The 23,692-nt window shown below is 41.4% G+C and overlaps 1 protein-coding gene and 1 long non-coding RNA gene across 2 annotated transcripts in view; one reads left to right on the plus strand and one right to left on the minus strand.

The window, feature by feature from the left end:
• Window positions 1-23,692, minus strand: part of RAB8B (RAB8B, member RAS oncogene family) — a 68,027-nt gene that overhangs the window by 31,895 nt on the left and 12,440 nt on the right. The window lies entirely within an intron of this gene.
• Window positions 19,738-21,960, plus strand: LOC103018325 (uncharacterized). The gene is made up of 3 exons (XR_449654.2): window positions 19,738-19,823; window positions 20,509-20,692; window positions 21,586-21,960. It is a non-coding gene; the product is annotated as an uncharacterized LOC103018325 (long non-coding RNA).

Genomic DNA, 23,692 nt, shown 5'->3' on the forward strand with positions numbered 1-23,692 from the left:
AAGATACGCTACAGTGGATTCACATTCAGTCATTATTCTCCCTACTTCCAAAGCCCTGTGTTTTGGTGAGGCACGGAGTGGGGAGAAGTGGTAGAGGGGCCTGGGGAGAAGGAAACCTAGACAATATTGACAAGAGACCGTTTTTTAGAAGCCATCCTGATACTTTAATGGCTGGGAGATTCATTTAGTGCCACATAAAATAACTTTTCTAAAATTGACAAAAAATCTATTTCAAATTATATTTTTATCGGCGTGTTTTTATAAAACCAACTTCAAAGTGGAATATCCCATTCAAGATACCCCACCCCCATCCCCAATAACTAAGGCCTTGAGCGTTCTAGCAAGAAACTACCTGCACAGTTTCCTCTGACTGGTCCTCAATCTTGGATAAGAGAATTATTTACCTTATGCTTCTTTTTACCCATTTCTTTCAAAATAGCTCTTTCCAAATCCTGGAGAAGCACGTTAATGATAAAAGAATGTCTGTTAGCACCTGTCTTTCTCAGGCAAGTGTTTCAAAGTTACAAATCCAAGAATGTTCTTTAAACAGGTCATAAACAGGCAGTTGCCCCAACCAACAGACATGTAAGATACAAACGACTCATCGGAAGTCTCCTTGGGTCCTGGAGGGCAATGCCCCTTATTTCCCACAACAGAACACCAGGAGTCAGTGACCAGGAGTAGTGAGGGACCAAGAGCTACATCTTCTCTTAAGATAGGTACAAACACAGACACACTTCCTTGAAAACAGCATCTGCCTGCTGCCCATCCCCCCACCGACAGTTCCTCCCCTATTTCCTATGCTAGAGTAGCCACTGAAGTCTTTGCATCTTTTTCACCAAGAGGGAGTATTTTAAGTCTATTAAAAGTAATCCTTGATCATTATCAAGATTACACAGAAACTTGGACAGTATTTATGTTATAATTTGATAAAAGTAGCAAAATATGAAAGGCACTATGTCTATAACTATGAAGAAAATATATATGGAAAGGAACATATAAAGCAATAAAGCAGTTATGTTAGGGTATGTTACCGTGAGATGATTTTCACATTTATGAACTTAAAATGTTCACATACTCCTGTATTACCTTTGTATTAAGCAATTTTGAAGAAAATGTTACTTATGCTATAGATGAAATAGTACTCACTACAACTATACTTCAAATTCTGGATTAAAGAAGCTTTGAGAGACTGCTCTTACAAAATCTTACCAATGAATATAATACTGTTTCTATGGGGGGAAAAAAAAGCATAAAAAGGCACACCAAATAAGTAATTCATACGGTCCTGAAAGAGTCTTTAACTGAAGCACTGCAACCATTATCTACCAAACAGCCTGGACAAATGTGTCCCTTGTCCCCTAATTCCTTCAGTTGCAGTTTATTTGCTGTCACCTGCAAGAGAACGTGTGGCAAGACAAAGAAAGGGATACAGAAATGTGAGCTTGCTTTCACATGATGCTTCTTAGTGGCATCGGCAGAACAAACCCAGGAGGAAAGGCATCACCGGCAGATTTCATTTTCCCATGCTATCCCTGTCCCTAATTAACAAGATAATTCTGAGTGTGCCATACTATAATTTATTAATCTTATTCAATTAATCTAAGCAGCTGTAAAACAGGAGAAGGCAACAGTGCAAGCTATTTTTTAAAAATTAATTAATTTATTTATTTATTTATGGCTGTGTTGGCTCTTCATTGCTGCGCATGGGCTTTTTCTAGTTGCAGCGACTGGGGGCTACTCTTCGTTGCGGTGCGCGGGCTTCTCATTGCGGTGGCTTCTCCTGTTGTGGAGCACGGGCTCTAGGCACGCGGCTTCAGTAGTTGTGGCTCGCGGGCTCTAGAGCGCAGGCTCAGTAGTTGTGACGCACGGGCTTAGTTGCTCCGCGGCACGTGGGATCATTCCCGGACCAGGGCTCAAACCCGTGTCCCCTGCACTGGCAGGCAGATTCTTAACCACTGGGCCACCAGGGAAGTCCAACAGAGCAAGCTTTAATAAAGGGAGCGCCTTTAAAACCTGCTCAGCTGAGGCTCACAGTGAATTCCCTCCCACACACAAAGGGCAGGAGTGGCCTTGGTGAATAATCTGCTTTGTATATTTTTAACTCATCTTTCTACTTAAGGCTCCATATTACAATGTGGTTTAGAAAAAAGAAACAGCAGGTATATACAGATTATTTTAAAAGTAAACTCAGGGGTAAAGAGGGTAGATAATTCCAGGTTCTTGGGTGTGTAGGGGTGGATCAAGCCAGAGTGTTGCTACATATAAACGGTTGAGAAAAAACTAAACAAAACAAACTTGATCATCAAGCTGAAAATTTTACTTCTGCAATTGAAGAGGTGGTATTGTACAATGTTAAATTCATCTACCCAGTTTCTGAGTGATCCAAAAGTACACTGGCAACACCCTAACTGTAACCCTCAGTTACTAAAGTGGAAAACAAAAACAGAACTCTCCACGCATGTGATCATTTTATAGACACACTGTCATTTCAATGATGTCCTCGGGCAAGCCTGGGGCAGGATTTCCACATCTGGTGGTCACAACGTCAGTGCTCCCAGTTTGGACAGTGTAGTCATTAGGTCAGGAAATGCATACGACAGTGATGCAAAGAAGTTAAGAAACATGATACACAATGACTGTGTATTTTTAACCCCAAATGGTCTGTCAGCAGAATTGAGGAGGGTGAAGAATAATGTCACTGGCCAGTCTGGGAACAGAAGAGATCACACCCATTGGACTGCAGTTCTTTGAATGAATTTCTGAAAGTGACAGAAGAAACCAGAAAAAAGTCATGCATTCAGAAAAACTGATATTTCATCCACTTCAGATAAGTCTTTGTGGACCTCAAGGTTGCAGTCTATGTGTGGAAATTATGATACTGAGACAAAGAAGTGGCAGACATGGCCCCCTTTTTGACTGTGAAACCAGTTCCTCAGCCTGTCTGTAAGTATAATCCACGACGCAAATTATAAAACAGAAAACTGACTGAGACTGCTTCATTTTGGCTACATAAAAGACATGGCTAAAGAGTGCTCAACCACATATGATAGATACAATGACGTTTAGCTTAGTCAGACGTTAAGTCACACTTAATGAAAATCAAGTTGACTAATGAAAGGGCAAATTTCAATATTGAATTTGACAACAAGTCCTGAGCCTGACATGACGCTACGTGCTGAGGAATACAAAGATGAAAATTTATGGGTCTCAGGGAGCTCACAGGCCAGTAGGCACTAAAATCTCCTAACGTGAAAATCCCACGTCATACTTACATCTTTTGTTAAAGATAATATTATAAGGTTTGCTCTTCGGGAGCAGGAACTAACAACAGATGATAAATCAACAGAAAACATGATTTCCTAAGACATGAAACTGCCTGCTTTAATTCGTCTTTTCTACAAGCAAGCATACAATTATCTCCCAAAGGCTGAGAGTAAACAAGTGGCATTTGTCTATCACAAATGGCAAAAATGGTAACAGCAATTTTTCACTGTTGTTTAGAAGCCAATTTGGCTTAGGATTTAAAACAGTCTAAAAAAAAAAGGACTCATTCTACCATCACCTTCACATTCCCTCCCAGCACTCCAATATATAAACGATAGTCTTGGTCAAGTTTGACATTTTCTCTGAACTCTAAGAGCTTTGATGACCAGCTAGAAGTCAAAATGAGCAAACATCACATTTACGAAGAATGGTAATATTAAAAACTGTCAGTTTTTGCTAGACAGCAGAAACTAACACAACATTGTAAATCAACTATACTCCAATTTAAAAAATTAATTTAAAATTTAAAATTTTTTTTAAAATAAAAACTGTCAGTTTTTAAGTTATATTAGCAAAGGCTAGGGGGCTCAGCTACCCTCTGTAGCTCAGTTGTAGTCTTGAGCCCCTGACTCAAAAGTCTTTTATCTGATAAGTATGATGATATGATATTAAAGAGCTACCATTTACTGTGTACCTACTATGTGCCAGATATAACCATAAGAAATAGCCACGATTATCCCCCATTTCACCACCAAAGAGCCTGAGGCTCAAAGAAGTAACTTGTCCGAGATGACAAGCTAGTAAGAGCAGAGCTGGGATATTTATCTGTGCCTGCCTAGCTCCCTTCACTGGGCTATACGCTATGAGAATTCTGGGACTCAAGTGGCACTAATAGGGGAATCACCCTTCAGAGTCAGCCTTGAAGGTACCAACTCAGATTACAAAGGATTTGGGAGGAACCAGTTTCCAACAGAGCACTGAAAGTTGAACCTAGCTCTAGGTCATCTCTAGATCACAAAAGGAGAATGGGTCCACTCTGGGTGGACCTGAATACTAGGTATTAGTTCTTTGAGCTCTCTCAGTATGTTTAGTACAGCCATTCCATAAAGAATTCTTATTCTATCGATAGATTAATACAAAATAGATCTGATCATCCTGGCATCTTTCAAACTGGAAAAGACTCCATCACAGCAAGTCTGTTTCGAATCAAAGCAAACCTCTCCCCTCGAGCAAGTCCCCAAATAGGGGATGTTAAGGAGAAGGGGCAAGAGGCAACTTTTGCTCCTGAGATGGAAATCCATCTCAAGTCGGCCTGCAAGACAGGGATTGTGACACTCATGCTGCCCCAGGAAACATGCTTTTGGTTCCACAGGAAAGCTAGGAAGAACCAAAAAATTTGGAATACCTAGGGTATCATCAGTGGCCAAATGTATTTCCTGGCCATTTAGAGAATATCCTTTAAATGCACATAAATTTCTTCCAATATGACATGAATGCTTTATATAACTTTATAATTGTAGGTGCATCTTCCAATTCTGAATTTATAATGAGAAAGAAACTGTGCTGGAAATAACTACAAATGATCACAAAAAATTAAAATGTGACCAGCTGATAGACTGTTCTGTGACATCAGTTAGGCTCCAAACCCAGTGCTCTTTTCGCATTACGCTGCTTTATTAGGAGGTGTTTTATGGGATAATGAAATGGGTTGTTTGATACCTATTTCTGAGGCTGCACTATAGAAAAAAAAACATAAAAGACAAAAGAAATACTCCTTTTTTTGAAAAATGTATCAGTCAGGATCTAATCAGAAAAAAGAAACCACTTCAAGTATCTACACAGGAGGAATTTAATATAGGGAATTGGTTACACAAGCCATGAAGTTGCGGAGCACCAAAGAAGGGATGGTAAAAGGTTTAGCAACAGCAGGGAGCCACTACCACCCCCAAGCCAGACAGACAAAAGAAGGAGATAATGTTACTGGAGCTGAAGGCCTATAATAATAAGAGGGTGGAACCATGGTGGCCCTGTCCAGTGGGAGCTGGAGCCCCAGAGAAACAGTCTCTGCTGAAGAAGCCATCTGAGGCAGAAGGGAGGAGAAGTACCCTGATTGCTCCCCTTCTCTTCCCGTCCAACCTCCCTCCAGTGTCTCTAGTTGGCTGAACTCAGTCTAAAGCCAGTTGACTCATGAGCCTGGGCAGGGGAAGAGGGAGGAAATGGATTTGATGGAAAAGTGACCAAGGATATGATCAGCCTTTAGCTACAAGAATTAAATGTGTGTTACTGTTCTAAGCCACTGAGATTTGGGGGCTGTGTAACAGCAAAAGTTGATTGATGGATACCTCCACAAACAACACCAGGTAGGTAAATAAATAAGCAGACAGAAACGTCAGATAAATGGAGACTCAAACGTGGAATCATATGAATAATTATTTTCAATAATTGCTTTAAGGAAAACATCTCCACCATTAATGTGTGAGCCTGAGGCATAGGGCAAGCACCTGTACAGATCCCCAGCCACGCCCTGGTCCTGAAAGAAAAGCACATTCGGGATCTCCAGCTGGAAGTAGAAAGCAGCCCTGGCTATTACTACCTGGCTATTACTATCTTGCAGCTTCACAATCAACCGGGCAGTTCGGGACAGGAAGACCTGGTGAACTTACAGTGTCATATGCTGGCAAGTCAGGAGCCAGGCTTCCAAAAAGGAAGTTTGTCACTGAGTCAGCAACGCTGCTAAGCCCTAAGCCAGAGCAGTACCAATATAGCTCAAGGGTAGCCGCCGACATGGTGGCTCCAAGTTTTTTCCTTATACTATTTCCATCATGGTACCAGCCTCCATCACAGTACTCACAGGACATCCTGGTTAGTTATTTATAATCCCTTCTCCCAACGTAGACTGTACACACCCACAGTATGTGGAGTGCCTTTTGAGCTTATGAATCTCTACAATTACCCACATTAAAGTACACAGCCTCACCCAACATATCCAACCCTAGTTTTCACAGTGCCTCAGTACACACCCTCAGAAACGTCTCCCTCATGTTCCACTCTGATATTCCCTGCCTCGAAGCATTTTCCAGGATTCCCCCACTGTCTGGAACATTCTCCATCCTTCCCACTGGAGTCCTGACAGTGACTTAAGACTCAGTAACTCCACTTCCTCTGTCCTCCAGATATCCCAGCCAGCCCTGCTTACTCTCTACCTTAAATTCCTACTGAATTTAGAATACCACTAGCAGTGGCATTTAATTTTTCTTGTTTCATATGATGTTTTGCCTTCCCGATTAGTTTTAGGCACAGCATCTAGCACAGTATGCAGCTGATTAAGTAGGTGCTCAATACATGTTTAAAGAGATGAATGAAAGTTAAGCTTCATCTTTTACAAGCTATTCTCTTTGTAAACTTCCCTCCCACGCCAAGCACATCACAGGCACTCAATAAATACTTCTTGACATTGATTAATCACTTCTGAAAACAATTAGGGTCACATATCTCCAAACTGATCGTATTGGAATGCATCTTAATGGGTAACAATTAAGTTACATATTTGGAAAACTTTAGGTGATAAAGAAAGAGAGAGAGAAGGAGGGAGGGAGGGAGAGGGGGAGAGAGAGAGAGAGAGGGAAAGAAAGAAAGACAGAGAGGGGGAGGGAGGGAGGGAAGAAGAAAGGAGAGAGACACACAAACACTAAATTATTGAGAAAATAACAAATCAAACACACAGTACTGAGCTTCCCTGGTGGCGCAGTGGTTGAGAATCTGCCTGCTAATGCAGGGGACACGGGTTCAAGCCCTGGTCTGGGAAGATCCCACATGCCGCGGAGCAACTGGGCCTGTGAGCCACAACTACTGAGCCTGCGCGTCTGGAGCTTGTGCTCCGCAACGAGAGAGGCCGCGACAGTGAGAGGCCCGCACACTGCGATTAAGAGTGGCCCCCGCTCACCACAACTAGAGAAAGCCCTCGCATAGAAACGAAGACCCAACACAGCCATAAATAAATAAATAAATAATAAAAACCAAAAAAAAAACACAGTACTAAGCACACATAAAACACGTCTTTTCTTTTTAGAATGAAGAAGAGACAGCAATGCAGTCTCTTCTAGAGAAGCAGAAATGAATTAAAGGTTCTGTTACCATGCACAATGGTTAAGAGCCCGCCTGCCAACGTAGGGGACATGGGTTCGAGCCCTGGTCCGGGAAGATCCCACATGCCGCAGAGCAACTAAGCCCGTGCGCCACAACTACTGAGCCTGCGCTCTAGAGCCCGCGAGCCACAACTACTGAGCCCACGTGCCACAACTACTGAAGCCCACGCACCTAGAGCTCGTGCTCCGCAACAAGAGAAGCCACCACGATGAGAAGTCCGCAGACCGCAACGAAGAGTTGCCCCCGCTCGCCACAACTAGAGAAAGCCCACGTGCAGCAACGAAGACCCAATGCAGCCAAAAATAAATAAATGAATAAATAAACTTATTAAAAAAAAAAAAAGGTTCTCTTACCATGGTCTCAATTCTAACCCTTAAAATCACATGTCACTTTAGATAGGCTTAGGAATCTAGGTGATTTTTAAAAATACACACACAGTGAAATAAATACCAATTCTGCAGTTATATTAGGAGGACCAATACACCACCCAGTGGGGGAGTGGGGGTGTGGGGGGAAGGGGGAAGAACTGGATATTTCATGTTGGTTAGAGAGTTTTACTTTCTTCAGAAACCATAATTTTCTTAAAACTTTGGCAACAACCACAAAACCATATGTTACAGATGTCTCTGCTGTGTGGGAACTTCTGCCACTGCTCCAACAATTAGAATGGCTTCCACAGTCCACTTAGAGAGAGAAAAAGCAGAAAGCCAAGAAAAGGAGAGAGACAATAGGTTGATTACCCAAAAGACCCTAACAGAGACACAGCAGGTCAAACCATCAGTGGAAGCCCTCCATCAATAAAAGCTTGACAGTTAAAAGGCCCAATTTTCTTTCACGGGGAAAAAAAAGGATTTATCCAATTAAATACAGCCTCCATAGAGTTGGCTTAAGTTTTTTAAAGTCTTCAGTGGCAAAAGCAGCCACACCAGTGGCTTTCTAGCTTTTCTGACCCACAGTTTAGAAATACTTTTTATATCACAGTACATTACACATCTGTACATACTTACATAACTGAAACAAAAGTTTCATAAAATTGGGACTTCCCTGGTGGCACAGTGGTTAAGACTCTGCGCTCCCAATGCAGGGAGCCTGGGTTCGATCCCAGGTCAGGGAACTAGATCCCACATGCATGCTGCAACTAAGAGTTTGCATGCTGCAACTAAGGAGCCCACCTGCTGCAACTAAGACCCAGCGCAACCAAATAAAAATAAATAAATATTTTTAAAAAATATTTAAAAGAAAAGGTTTCATAAAATCATATTTGACCCTTACCCCTGCTTACTCTTGTATATGCAGTGGACTCTGTACTTTCTTTTCCTTCCTTCCTTCCTTTCTTTCTTTTTCTTTTAAATTTTATTGAAGTATAGTTGATTTACCATATTGTGTTAATTTCTTCTGAACAGTAAAGTTACTCAGTTTTGTATATATGTGTGTGTGTGTGTGTATATATATATATATATATATATATATTCTTTTTCATATTCTTTTCCATTATCGTTTGTCACATGATACTGAATAGAGTTCCCTGTGCTATACAGTTGGACCTTGTTGTTTATCCATCCTATATATAATAGTTTGCCTCTGCTAGGCCCAAACTCCCATTTCTTCCCTCATCTACCACCCAACCCCTGCCGGCAACCACAAGTCTGTTCTCTGTATCTGTGAGTCTGTTTCTGTTCCGTAGATATGTTGATATGTATCATATTTAGTTTCCACATATAAGTGATATCATATGGTATTTGTCTTTCTCTTTCTGACTTACTTCACTTAGTATGATAATATCTAGGTCTATCCATGTTGCTCAATGGCATTATTTCATTCTTTTTGATGGCTGAATAATATTCCATTGTATATATATACCACATCATCTTTATCCATTCATCTGTCAGTGGACATTTAGGTTCTTTCCATGTCTTGGCTATTGTAAATAGTGCTGCTGTGAACATAGGGGTGCATGTATCTTTTCGAATTATAGTTTTGTCTGGGTATAGGCCCAGGAGTGGGATTGCTGGATCATGTAGTAACTCTATTTTTAATTTTTTGAGGAACCTCCATACTGTTTTCCATAGTGGCTGCACCAATTTACATTCCCACCAACAGTGTAAGACGGTTCCCTTTTCTCTACACCCTCTCCAGCATTTGTTATTTGTAGACTTTTTAATGACGGCCATTCTGACTGGTGTGAGGTGATACCTCATTGTAGTTTTGATCTGTAGTTCTCTAATAATAAGTGATGTTGAGCATCTTTTCATGTGCCTATTGGCCATCTGTACATCTTCTTTGGAGAAATGTCTATTTAGGTCTTCTGCCCATTTTTTGATTGGGTTGTTTGTTTTTTTGTTGTTGTTGAGTTGTATGAGCTGTTTGTATATTTTGGAAACTATCTTTCTTTTCTATTCTTTTGTACTTTCTTTTCTATGTACTTTCTTTTCTATTCTTATGTTATGATCTATTCTTTTCCCTTCCATCAAAAAAAAAAAAAAAAAAAAAAAAAAGTAGGTCTGGACACACTCAACAGACTCCATGACCCAATACTGGGTTGCAATCCACACTGAAAAACACTGGCCTAAAGAAGATTCTGGAAGTCGACCAAAGGTCACATGCCATTTCTTTCCTTTTAAAAAATCCTTTGCTGATAAGGAAAAGCCACTCCAGCTTCACTTTTTAATGAGAGAGAGAGGAGGGAAAAATATGACAACTTTAGGACTGTGCTAAGTCCTTAATATACCTTATCACTAGTCTCAAAACAAGCCTGCATGGGGGCTGTTATTCCCATTTTACACAAGAGGGAACTGAGGTCCAGACGGAGGAAGGCAGAAGTCTAAATCAGAGAGTGGAAGAGGGATGGGTATGAGAGAGGAAGGGCCCTGGGACTGAATTATGCAGACATCAGTCTTCAACTTCCAGACTCCCTGAGCCCCAGTTGGCGGTTTGGGACCAACATGGTATTTGGTCACAAACAGGAACAGTAGGTATGTGGCCCGTCTGGAATGGGGAAGCAGCTCAGAATCCTATAGAGACTGCTGACACCTGACTCTACACTAATGAGGTGGAAGGTATGAGGACATAAGAGTTCTTCAATTTTAAAGACCTTAGTAAACAAGAAAAATAAATACTATATGTATTCCACAGAAAATATATTTTTCTTTAGAAATAAAAAAATGCAGTTTTTAAGTTAGGAGGGAAAAAAAGGAAATGTGAACTCTCAAAAGCAGAAACTCGAATCTTGATGGTTACGTAAGAAAAGAGAAATGACATGCTGCTGAAATTGGAGGCGGGAAATGCCCGCCCTGGTCACATCCATTGTCAAATGCACAAGCTTTGGAAAGTGTTAGCAGCTGAGCACACCCATTTCCAAGGAATTCAACACCATCGCAGAATTCTTTTCCAAACTGGAATTAAGCTCTCAGATGACTACATTAAACAGACCCTTTACGCCCACACTGTAATGCTTTGAAAGGAATGACTACTTTGACTTTTTAAGCACTGGAAATTTCTACATTATACAAAACTGGTGGAGAGAAGGAAGCCACATTTTTTTGTTCTTGAGAACAGATATGAGAGATAGGAATAAATGGAAAATGTAGAATGTTATTTGGAAGACAATTTACTCATTTTAAGTTTCAGTACTCATAAACAAAAGTGGTTGGAAAGAGACCTCGTGTAAGAATTCCCCTTAATCAGAGGAAGATTGTTTTGTTTCCTCGTGTTTTTTTTTAAGTGTCCTTATTACAACGTAAGCTGTTATCATTTTTTAAATGAAGGTTGTTTTATCAGTAGTCATAAATGCACAGCCTACTGAATTTAAAAGAGGCACACATTAATTTTAAGTGTAAGTACGAGTTACTAAGTGAACAAGACATTCTTCAGGCGGTACAGTGGCTTTTCTGGGCATGTGGCACTATTTGGAGGAAAAAGATTTACCACACACTGATCCACTGACCTAAGTCATATTATGATTGCTTCCCTAACCTAACCTGTGCCTCCCTTCCCAAGCCCACCTCCTTACGTATCCACCTGTCTGGGGCAGCAAAATAGTGTCTAGCAGACATTTATCCTTCAGATTTTATTTGAAGAAAGATGTTAGAGTGCAATTATCTAGTATAACTCAGCTACAATTTCAGGTACTAGTTAGGAAACAGAGAAATGAAAATTAATTTAATCTGTGTACAGGTTGGAATTGTCCCTAGTTTTGAAAAGAGATTAGTCAGAACCTACGAGAGTTTCCTTTTGATTCCAAAGCGGAGGAAGGGAAGAAGGAAGGAAGGGAGGGAGGAAGGGAGGGAAGGAGAGAGGGGAGAGGGAAGACTCTGATACTAAAACATGCTTTAGGTTTCTGACAAAGTCTTATAAAAACTTAACGTGAAAAAAAAAAAAAACTTAATGCGAACCTCACAGTTAACTACTGACAGTGGCATGTGCTTTCAATCATATTCTGAAAATGTGCAAGAAAGCGAGGCAAAATTTTACCATGGTTCTCATTTACATTTATCATTCCCTCACTATGGGAATATATAATCACACACAGACATCTGTGGATGATTATATATGAAGATGGGCCTTTCAAGATCAAGTGTGAGAAAAATTAATGCACAGAAATCTCTTGCATTCCTATACACTAATGATGAAAAATCTGAAAGTGAAATTAAGAAAACACTCCCATTTACCATTGCAACAAAAAGAATAAAATATCTACGAATAAACCTACCTAAGGAGGCAAAACACCTGTATGCAGAAAACTATAAGACACTGATGAAAGAAATTAGAGATGATACAAACAGATGGAGAGATATACCATGTTCTTGGATTGGAAGAATCAACATTGTGAAAATGACTATACTACCCAAAGCAATCTACAGATTCAATGCAATCCCTATCAAACTACCAATGACATTTGTCATAGAACTAGAACAAAAAATTTCACAATTTGTATGGAAACACAAAAGACCCCGAATAGCCAAAGCAATCTTGAGAAAGAAAAACAGAGCTGGAGGAATCAGGCTCCTGGACTTCAGACTATACTACAAAGCTACAGTAATCAACACAGTATGGTACTGGCACAAAAACAGAAATATAGATCAATGGAACAGGATAGAAAGCCCAGAGATAAACCCACGCACATATGGTCATCTTATTTTTGATAAAGGAGGCAAGAATATACAGTGGAGAAAAGACAGCCTCTTCAATAAGTGGTGCTGGGAAAACTGGACAGCTACATGTAAAAGAATGAAATCAGAACACTCCCTAACACCACACACAAAAATAAACTCAAAATGGATTAAAGACCTAAATGTAAGGCCAGACACTATCAAACTCTTAGAGGAAAACATAGGCAGAACACTCTATGACATAAATCACAGCAAGATCCTTTTTGACCCACCTCCTAGAGCAATGGAAATAAAAACAAAAATAAACAAATGGGACCTAATGAAACTTCAAAGCTTTTGCACAGCAAAGGAAACCATAAACAAGACGAAAAGACAACCCTCAGAACGGGAGAAAATATTTGCAAATGAAGCAACTGACAAAGGATTAATCTCCAAAATTTACAAGCAGCTCATGCAGCTCAATATCAAAAAAACAAACAACCCAATCCAAAAATGGGCAGAAGACCTAAATAGACATTTCTCCAAAGGAGATATACAGATTGCCAACAAACACATGAAAGAATTCTCAACATCATTAATCATTAGAGAAATGCAAATCAAAACTACAATGAGGGCTTCCCTGGTGGCGCAGTGGTTGAGAATCTGCCTGTCAATGCAGAGGACACGGGTTCGTGCCCTGGTCTGGGAAGATCCCACATGCCGCGGAGCAACTAGGCCCGTGAGCTACAACTACTGAGCCTGCGCGTCTGGAGCCTGTGCTTCGCAACAAGAGAGGCCGCGATAGTGAGAGGCCCGCGCACCGCAATGAAGAGTGGCCCCCACCTGCCGCAATTAGAGAAAGCCCTCGCACAGAAACGAAGACCCAACACAGCCAAAAATAAAAAAAAATAAAATAAAAAAAAAACTACAATGAGATATCATCTCACACCAGTCAGAATGGCCATCATCAAAAAATCTACAAACAATAATTGCTGGAGAGGGTGTGGAGAAAAGGGAACCCTCTTGCACTGTTGGTGGGAATGTAAATTGATACAGCCACTATGGAGAACAGTATGGAGGTTCCTTATAAAACTAACAATAGAACTACCATACGACCCAGCAATCCCACTACTGGGCATATACCCTGAGAAAACCATAATTCAAAAAGAGTCATGTACCACAATGTTCACTGCAGCTCTATTTACAATAGCCAGGACATGGAAGCAACGTAAGTGTCCATCAACAGATGAATGCATAAAGAAGATGTGGCACATATATACAATGGAATATTACTCAGCCATAAAAAGAAACGAAATTGAGTTATTTGTAGTGAGGTGGATGGACCTAGAGTCTGTCATACAGAGCGAAGTAAGTCAGAAAGAGAAAAACAAATACCGTATGCTAACACATATATATGGAATCTAAAAAAAAAAAAAAAAAAAAGGTCATGAAGAACCTAAGGGCAAGATGGGAATAAAGACACAGACCTACTGGAGAATGGACTTGAGGACACGGGGAGGGGGAAGGGTAAGCTGGGACAAAGTGAGAGAGTGGCATGGACATATATACACTACCAAACGTAAAATAGATAGTTAGTGGGAAGCAGCCGTATAGCACAGGGAGATCATCTCGGTGCTTTGTGACCACCTAGAGGGGTGGGACAGGGAGGGGGGGAGGGAGAGAGACGCAAGAGGGAAGAGATATGGGGACATATGTATATGTATACCTGATTCACTTTGTCATAAAGCAGAAACTAACACACCATTGTAAAGCAATTATACTCCAATAAAGATGTTTACAAAAAAAAAAAAAAAAAAGATCAAGTGTGAGAGTTCCAGTGTCTTTCTCTATATTCATACACCAATCGTGAGGCAATTCACTAGAGCTGGCTTAGTGAACGGGGCAACACACGGGGAAGTCCAAAGGCTCTTTCCCCGCCACATATAAAAATTCTATAGTAATTTCCCTGACCCGCACCCCCGCTCCTTCCCACAGTAAAGCTCAGAGGTGACTTTCCTTTCCCCTATCTGTTTATAAGAATCACTGTGTACTTTTCAACACTCTCTTTTGTAAGGGTTCTCTATTTTTTCCTCAAGTCAAAAGTGATGCCAGGGTTTCCCTGGTGGCGCAGTGGTTGAGAATCTGCCTGCCAATGCAGGGGACACAGGTTCGAGCCCTGGTCTTGGAAGATCCCACATGCCGCGGAGGAACTGGGCCCGTGAGCCACAACTACTGAGCCTGCGCATCTGGAGCCTGTGCTCCACAACAAGAGAGGCCGCGACAGTGAGAGGCCCGCGCACCACGATGAAGAGTGGCCCTCGCTTGCCACAACTAGAGAAAGCCCTCACACAGAAACGAAGACCCAACACAGCCAAAAACAAAAATAAATAAATAAATAAATAATTTTTTTAAAAAAACAAAACAGTGATGCCAAATTATCACTACAGTATCTTGGCTCTTCTGATCCCCAATCAGAATTTCCCCTCCCCTGGTTGAAAGTGACATTTTCTACTACAAAAAAATTTCCAAGCAAAAATTGGGTTAGACTAGAATAAATATGAGTCACAGCTGAACATGAACTGAAACAGCAAATGTGCTGGTGAAATCCCTCCCTTAAAAACTATCCTTAAAAATGATAAACATGGTGACCTATGCAACAACCTGGATATCAACTTTTTGTTGCGTTTGCTTTTTGCTGTGAACTAGTTCAGCAGGCTCTGCTTGTCCTGCACCAAGGATGCTTCCACGACAAGAAGGCAGGACCACAATGCATTGTCATAGGAAGACAGGGCTCCGAATGATGTGGAACAATCAACTAGGGGCATTTCATCTTCAGATCTGGTACGTATGAGATGCACTGGTCAGTCAATATGTGGTGAGACTAAGGAAAATGTAGGTGCCTGGCAAAAAATCCACCAAAGCCATAACTGGATTTAAGTGGAAGTTAATTTTGAACTCTACCAGACTCACTTTTACTTTTAACAAGATATATTTAAAGGAAGTATTTGCTAAGTACAATATCAAGAAGCTTTATAAGGAAATTTTCAAACTATGACTCTAAAGTCTTACACATTCTTTCCTGTTCAAAAGGCCATCAACTGTTAAGGTATGACGAGGTTACGTAAGCCTGTCAATGAGAGACAGTGAGTGAATGCAGCCTGGAGCAGAGCACAGTTATAATAGCCCAGTAAGTGAGACAGTACTCTCCAAGCTCCCAACACGTAAAGGGGCAAGAATTCACTCAATTTGGCTGTAGTTTCAGGAACATCTGTAAAACATTTCCCCCTAATCCCAGTAATTTCTACACTTGTGATCTACCAATAATATTCTATTCATTTCTTCCCCTGTCAGAAAAGGCCAAAAAAGCCAAAAGAGATTTAAATGTAAAACACTTAAGTCAATGAGAGCAGAGTTGATCATTCACTTTTATCTGGGCTTTTGCAGATAAGACACACATCTCAAACAAAGCACAGAATGCTCCCCAAACTCTACTCCCGCTTTTATCTTTTGATGTTGCAAGAACTCCAATGGGTCATTATGCAGTGGTATCTTTCGGGGGGAAAAAAAAAAAAATTCCTTGGGAGGAGTTAAGTCCCGGCTCTTCAAAGCTAATTAGAACCACACCACATAGCACTGTTTAGCACGCTGCTAGAACAGGCCTGTCGTATGATGTTAAGCTTTCATCCTCTTCAAGAGACAATTCAATTTATCATCTTCTATTTACACACCAGTCACTCAGAACACAAATCCAGCCGCCAGTTTAGAAAAAGAAGGCCAAGAACTACCCATAGCTGCAGTCACCACCATTACCATCACTATTCACCATCCGCTCCAGCCCTTTTTCAGTAGAAAAGACAAGATAGAAGAGGCAGTGGCTTCCTCTTCCTTCTCCTTTCAGGGTCTTCCATGTTAGAAACCCTGCCATTTTCCCCAACTCCAAAATAATCTCAGTGCTTCTGTGGAAAAAGTTGAAGAATGGCTCCAGCACAGGAGGTCAAGGTAGAAGGTACTTTGCACAGAAGGTTGTCTCGGGCGTGTATACTAGGAGGTCCAGCTGTGGTGCTACCTATCTATCTCCCAGCCAGGTTTACTTTCCACAATCCAAATTCAGTAACAAAAGATTTGGTGGGAGAGTGTAGACGTAGACAAAGTGGGAAGAAAAACGAAGTTCCTTACAAAAAAATTTTTTTTAAAGAAGAATAAAAGTGACAGGCCTGTATATAGTTCAAAGATGGCTTTCGCACAGACACAGAGAAAGCCTCGTTGTCTAGATCAGGCCAATTGCTGACAGCTCTACAGAAAGCCAGAGGCAAACAAATTGCAGCCTATCACCTGGGAGAAAGAAGATTTTCAGGGCCTCCTCTGTCAAAATGAAATCAAAATCAACGTTCCAAAACAAGTTTCACAGAAAAAGGCCAAATGAAATGTGTATAATTTCTCAACTCAACCACAGCAAACCTTCACTCCACACTCAGATAACTAGAGTTGCAGTCTAAGATTATTTTATCTTTAAAAGATAAACGGACAATCATTCTTAACGTGTTTTAGTTAAGTGACTGTAATTCTAATTTCGGAATTATCAAGAAAAGACTTCTGAACTAGTACCTTTAGGGGACCCCTATCCCCAAAGATGAGAGCTTTACTTAATCACTTCATCAGTATCATCCTGAAATTTCAGTATGATGACAATTTTTCCAAGCACCAAATATGTGCCAAGTACAATGTCTGGCAATGCAGAGAACACCAAGATAAAACAAGCTTCTGCCCCAAACAAGGTTATCATGGGAGTGGGGAGTCGGGAAAGTGGAGAAGGAAGCCGGCTCTACTTTTAACACAGGAAGAACACGGGAAGTGCCACGTAAAAGTCCAAAGTACTACAGGGCATAAAGTACCACCGAGGAAAGAGAAAGCATCTTCCAGTGCAGGGAGGGGGCAGGGAGAAGGCTCTGACATGGCAGCATAAAGAAAGTAACACCTGAGGAGCATCAGGAAGGAAAGGTAGGATGTCAACAGGCAGAACGGGGTGTGTTCGTGGAACCACCCATTCTGGTAGAGCGGTGATTCTTAGACTCTTTAATTTTGTGAATTAGTAAAATCTCCAGGAAAAAAAAAAAAAGGGTAGTGGTGGGGAGAATGAAAGAAATTAAAAGACGGAACATACTAAGCTAGGAACTGTGTATTCCATAAAATTTGCTTGGGGAGGGCTTCCCTGGTGGCGCAGTGGTTGAGAATCTGCCTGCCAATGCAGGGGACGCGGGTTCGAGCCCTGGTCTGGGAAGATCCCACATGCCGCGGAGCAACTCGGCCCGTGTGCCACAACTACTGAGCCTGCGCGTCTGGAGCCTGTGCTCCGCAACAAGAGAGGCCACGATAGTGAGAGGCCCGCGCACCGCGATGAAGAGTGGCCCCCGCTTGCCACAACTAGAGAAAGCCCTCGCACAGAAACGGAGACCCAGCACAGCCAAAAATAAATATAAATAAAAATAAATTAAAAAAAAAAACAAGAAAGCATTTAAAAAAAAAAAATGGGGAGCACTGCACTGGGGAATAAGGAAGGGAAAGGGCATGCCTGTCATCTCTCATGTTATAATATGCAAGGCAAAGATCTCTTTACGATCAGCCAACTCCGACTGGTTAATTCCTCAAAACTTTGTCACACTCCAGTGAATAAACAGGGTTCCTGCAGATGGCCTGGTTGGATATTTTGGGCTTGACACAGCCATAAATAAATAAAATAAAAAGTAAAAAAAAAAAAAAATTAAAAAGAATGTAAGCAGACAAGAATAGCATTAAAAAAATAAAAAAAAATAAAAAAATTTGCTTGGGGAGAAAACTGGACTGGAAAGATTTTTCCCCCTCAGAGAAACAAAACAGCAAGAATTCTATTGCATTTTTTATTTTGCAAATGATAATGAAATAAATAATGGCTATCTATTAGCCTCATCATTTTATAAGTAAAGGAGCATTTTCATTCCAAAAATGTAGGAAGCACATCATCTCAGAAACTTAAAAATGGCATTCCTTCTCATGCAAGGGCAGCTAGTAAACCTTACACTGGTCAGGTGAAAACTTGGTCACTGCCCACCAGGTACCTCTGTTTAGTAGGAGTCTGTGGGTTAGAGTCTAGGACTCCTGTAAGGAGCTGAAGGAAATACAGGTGAAGCCACATGGTAGGGATTTGGAATGGTAGACTGAGGAAGATATATTCAATTTGGCAAAGTGAAGAATAAGACTTTTTCAGGGAGGGGTAAGGGATTAACATGATGTATAATCAGGGCTATGCTCCACAATTAATTTGATCAAAATGTGTGGGATGGAATGGGAGGGGTAGGGGGGCGCTGCTGCCCAAGTGAGACTGGAAGTGCTCAGGCCACCTAGGAGAATATTGCAAAGTCCAGGTGAGAGGCGTTGAGGGCCTAAAGCAGGGTGCTGGAAGAATGGAAAGGACTTAGCAACAGATTACATATATTGAATAGGACTTGAGGAAAAGGACAGAGTCAAAGAGATTTCCAGATTTTGAACCTACATACAAGAAAAAAAAAAATGACAGTAGTGTCAACAGATATATGAAAATTCATGAAAGGGTACTAGATCTAGGGGACTAGATAAGAGGAGGAAATGAATTCATGCTGGGGTGGGACATGCCGGGCAGGAGTTTGGGAAAGGGTGGGGACATGAGACAGGACGCTGGAGAGTCAGACATGGAAGGCTTGGAAGGGGGCAAGCTTACCTCCTTCATCACTTGAGCATGTCTGAACCCTCACTACATGCTAGGCACTGTACTAGGTGCTACAGATATGCTGAAGACCAGCAGACCTGGGACCTGCACTCATGGACCTCCAATCTGGCAGGAAAGACAGACGTTCATGCAGTAATCACACAGGCAGTTGTCATTACAACTTGCATTAGAATGTCTAATTTCCAAAAGAGGAAAAAGGAAAAAAAAAATAGAGAACAGATACTTGGAAAATGACTTCAATTAAAAGGCAAAATGAGACTGCCACTGGAACCAGAAGGCAGTTAGTAGGAAACAAATTGAGCAGACAATTCCTGGAAGCTGGTGGAGGAAGCGTTTCAAGGAACAAGTGACAAATGGTGCCAAGTGCTGCTGAGAGGCCAAGAGGGATGAGGAAAGAGCAAAGGCCACTGGCCTGTTCACTGAGGACAGGACAACCTGAGCGCAGCGTGGAAGCAGGCGGGGCCGGATTTCAAGGCGTTAATGAGTGAGGAGATGGTAGAAAAGTGCAAGTGACAAGACTTCTCTTTCAAGAAGTTAAACGACAAAAGGAAAGGCGATGGGGAGAAAGGTGACTTGAGGAAGGGGTGAGTTTAAGCGATCTCCTTATCAAAATGGGGATGATTTCAACAGGATTGAAAGCAGAGCAGAAAGGGCCAGCAGAGAAAGAGAAAGAGGAGAGAGAAGATGTAAGAGAGGAGGAGGAGGACTGCCGGGGCCCGGCCCCAGGAGCAGGAGGGTATTACATCAAGAACATCAACCAACAGGTCAGCACCGGCTCCTTGGAGAGAAGGGGAAAGGAAACAAGGGGAAGATGAAAATACGCAGAAATTATAATGGCAAGAAAGGACGTTGAGGAAGCTCTTGTTATGGGGTCATGGGGTCTTTGCTGGAAAACAGGGGAAAGGGGGAGACATTTGCTGTGATTTGAGTGAGACATGAACAGCTGGAAAGTGCCATTGGCCACCAACTGTACATTCACGCTACAAGCATTTACGGAGGGCCTTCCAGGCACCAAAAACTGTGCATTTACACATGGGCATAAGTGAAGTCAGCAGGCATTTATTACTATAGGCAAATACTCTGGGTAAAAGAGAAACAGGTTGATTTTATCATTCTCACATCTAGAAAAAGACCATAAGCAGTAACAGGTGATAATTACACATCCTTTGAAGCTTATGTATGTGCTAATGGATGAGATTCTCACTATTACAGGAGCCCAAATCCATTCCTCAGAAGGAAATATATGGTGTTAGTTCATTTATTCCACAGATACTGCATGCCTGAACATCAGACAAATGAGCTCTGAAGAGGCAAGCCATGATTCCTGTCCTCCAGAAGGTCACCATCAGATGGGATGTCCTGAAAGCTTCCGCTCATTCCAACATTTTGGCACATTTGAGTGCTCAGAACATTAACTGAACCAACCCTCACAATCTCTATGCTTCATTAGGAGGTAAGACTGGCTATCTGAACATTTTTAACAAATACTTTTCTGGATGCAACATGATTTTAGGGAATGGACTGGACCAGAAAGTTCCATGGCATGGTTTTTCAGTGCCATTAAACCCCAAGATGAACTCTCTTCACTGCAGCTTTTCAAATTATAAATTAAATGTGTCACTTCCCTGCATATAACGCTACATATGTATTTTCAACTACAGTCACAATAAAAGCTATCCTCCTTACCCCTTCATGACTTGTTCCCTGTCACCTCTTGTACCATCCTTGTGTGTGGGGGGGTGTAATTTCTTTTTAATGTTTAAAAACATTTTTATGCTAGTAAAGAGCATCTCACTTCACCTTCCTGGTCCAAGCAAGCACTGTACAAAACCAAACCCAGTTCTGGCTTTATTCCTACCATGTACCTTTAACCATTCAGTATGTACTAAATATCACAGGGGGGAAAAGGGTTAAAAGGGGGGAAGATCATGCTTTACACTCACACTGACACATTTATTTCCCTAATTCTCTTGATGAGACACTTTAATGATTAAAAAGAAATTAATAGCATGTATCAATATTGCAAAAATACGATTAATGACTTTTTTGAGATGAAAGTATCATCATCCTGATTATTAGGTAAAGAAAAGCCTATTAACTAACTTTCAAGTAGGGTAATTTACTCCATTAAAATCAGCTACGATGTTTCAAGATTTAATGTATTGTTCAAATTCATGTATGCAAACAAACTCATTAAAATTCAGGTGACCTCACTCAGAAACTCACTGCACTTAAAATTCAGGGCCCTAACAGAGGACATTGAGCTGGAATATTTAAATTGAAACATTTGTCCTTTCTAGACAGGGCATTCGACACTGATTTTGTTTTTGTTTTTGTTTTCACCAGAAGGAGGAATTCAAGATGCCTGAGAGTTTGCAGCAGCTAAAAGGTTCTGAAGAACTTGCTGCTTATATCATACCGACATCCTGCACCCAAGGTCAAGGGCTGTGTTGGACACCTCCTTACACCAGCTGAGGCCAAGGACAATCACCTTCACTTTGGAAATGGGTTTAAAGAAATACTTCTCACTCTAGCTTAGTAAAACGCATGTAGTCCTAAACTTTAAGGATTAATTTTCTAGAAAACTAAAGCACACCCCATTAAGCAACCAAAATGTCCCCGTTCATATTTTTTATGGAACTTGTGCTAGCAGGTGTTTCTCAAGTTACCTGGAGAAAAACCAAACCCTCACCACCTACTGACCCTGGCTGCGTGCGAGGCCCTATGCTAAATGCTTCCCTACAGGACTTCATTAAACTGCCTCATGCCAATTCTCTGCAGAAGAAGCGACAGGGACCAAGGAGGTTTAAAGGATGTGATGATGTCACCCAGCTGGTAAGGAGTAGCGCCCACAGTGCACCTTGCGCCACATCACCTCCTTAAAGATAGCTAATCTTTTTTTTGTTTCTTTTTTAACATTTCTGAGTCACTGTTGGGGCAGAAAGGCATAGTGGTTAAAAACATAGACTCTGGAACCAGACTGCCTGGATTCAGATCGGGGCTGGTTCCACCACTTACCAGCTGTGTGACACTAAGATGTTATTCAACCACTCTGTGCATCAATTACCTCATCTGGAAAAAGTGGAAATAATAACAGAATGTACCTGAGAGGTTGTTGTGAGAATTAAATGGGTCAATCCATGAAAAATGTTAATTCATGTAAAATGCCTAGAACTGTACCTGATATATATTAAACACTAGGTAAATGTTAGCTCTTATCATTAAAAGCAAGTGTTAGAACAACGAAACCCCATGGATCACCAAGGTTCTCATAGCGAACCCACCCTCAGGGAACCAAGACTGAGTTCACCCACACACAGTCACACACACACACACCTTTTTGTGTATTTCCCATGTGCCAAAGACATTATGCACACAACAATGCATTTCAGTCTCGAAATAAAACATAACAAAATTCCTGCAAGAGAGTCAGTACCCTTCCTTTATCAATAAGGTAAATGGTTAAATAATTCACCCAAGACTCTCAAATAGGAAGTAGCAGAATCAGGATTGGAATTTGAGAGTTTCTGTCTCAAAAGCCCAAGTTCTTTTATCTACACAATGTTATCTTCAGTTCTTACGTCTACTTTTCCCATTGTGTTGGTGAGTCCACTGCTATATCACTTAGGATCAGAGTTTTGGAAGGGACTTTTGAGTGTATCTAGCACAACATTCCCTGTTTGCTTATGAAGAAAAATGGAAGCCTGGGAGGCTCGCTACTGGCTTGCTCGAAGTCACATAATGAATGCCACTGCCACGGTGCCACGCTGCCGCTTTTTCCTCTTGGATGCTGGTGGCCTGTCTCTAGGAGGCCCCCAGCCCTGCTCCAACGACCACTGTATAAATCAAGAATGCAAAGGCTAAGTTTGGACCCAGGGGCACCCCAGTGAGGCAAGTTCATTAGCAAATGGACTTGGTTATATCCAGTTTCGCTGCTTGGACCTTTCCGCTTTCTGGCTCACAGCAGCGTTCTGGAGACTCAGGGTTAGCAAACAAATCAGGTGTCGGTCTGGTCTACAATGTCACTGTGAATCTGAGGAAAACTGCCGAACGAGGCTTTACAAACAAAACCCAGAGTAGAGACAATTTCACCCTGGAAGAAAAGAAAGGACAGGCTAACGAGAAGTTTAATTTGTCAAAGGAAGGAAGCTCACAATTAAAGCAGCTGTTCCTAGCACACTAGTCTATCTGAGGCCAACAACGTACGTACAAGCATAACAAACCATCGGCCCCATGTGGAGAAGCAATGCTGAGATTCCTGACATAATTAGTTTCCTTTCCACAAAAGAGCTGGATCCATAATTAAACTCTGTCTCCTCCTGCCCCCGTTCTGCTGTGTATATATTTGATTGCTTCCTAAGGGACTGGGTTAGAGAGCAGGAGACAACCCGAAACCACAGTTCACTGACGTCCCAGGGCCAACAGGCGACACGATGCATGTTTGTAGTAGCTG

Source organism: Balaenoptera acutorostrata, chromosome 3, assembly GCF_949987535.1.
Source record: "Balaenoptera acutorostrata chromosome 3, mBalAcu1.1, whole genome shotgun sequence".
Lineage (NCBI taxonomy): Eukaryota > Metazoa > Chordata > Mammalia > Artiodactyla > Balaenopteridae > Balaenoptera > Balaenoptera acutorostrata.